Source organism: Penaeus monodon, chromosome 31 (assembly GCF_015228065.2).
Source record: "Penaeus monodon isolate SGIC_2016 chromosome 31, NSTDA_Pmon_1, whole genome shotgun sequence".
In the NCBI taxonomy this organism is placed as follows: Eukaryota; Metazoa; Arthropoda; class Malacostraca; order Decapoda; family Penaeidae; genus Penaeus; species Penaeus monodon.
In genome coordinates this window covers 4,046,146-4,046,841 of record NC_051416.1, presented here as the reverse complement: position 1 = coordinate 4,046,841, position 696 = coordinate 4,046,146, and the positions used below count along the sequence as shown (strand labels likewise).

The 696-nt window shown below is 34.5% G+C and overlaps 1 pseudogene; it reads left to right on the top strand.

Annotated features, from left to right (window-relative positions):
• Window positions 1–696, top strand: part of LOC119592831 — a 38,746-nt pseudogene that overhangs the window by 11,583 nt on the left and 26,467 nt on the right.

Here is a 696-nt window from a genome sequence, read left to right as displayed (position 1 = left end):
AAGGAAGAAGAAATGGGGCCAAAAAGCATTTTCCCCGGGTTAACTAAAGTTTATATTCGATTAAGAAGTTACTACAGAGAATGTCTGTTTTTTCATTTTCTACCTCAAGCATTTTATTTTAGATATCAAGATATGGGCATGGCATGTACTTATATTCCATATATTGGGTTAGGAAGCTTGCATATATGTAATGGTTTAAGATTAAAATGTACAGGATATGCTTTTTCTAAATAGTGCTAAAAAAAAGAAAAAAACCTTACAGAACAGAAGTGATTAAATATTCATCAATGAAAGAACTAATATAGAAAATAAAATTGCAGGTATGTTCAGATGGACCGTGCAGACACAGACAAATTCGAAAGGGTTTTTCAGCGTTTTCCAACAAAGTGGACACATTTTTGGGTATTCCCCCAAAGGCCCAATGCACGCTCCTGTTGCTTCTGCTGCCATGACCGACCTGCCATATCCTACGATGAAGGACATTATTGAAGGGAACAAGTTCCTGGTCCTGCCTCGTCTCTCTTCCCAGGTATGTGACTTGCAGGTTGTTCGAGTCCAAGGGATGTTGATTTACGTAGTTGAATATTTGGTTTAGTTATGGATTTGGCTTATTTATGTTTTTTTTTATTGGAGGATATTTATTGATTTTCTCTTTCATTTTGTAGATTTTTTAAAATAAATATTTTGTATATTATA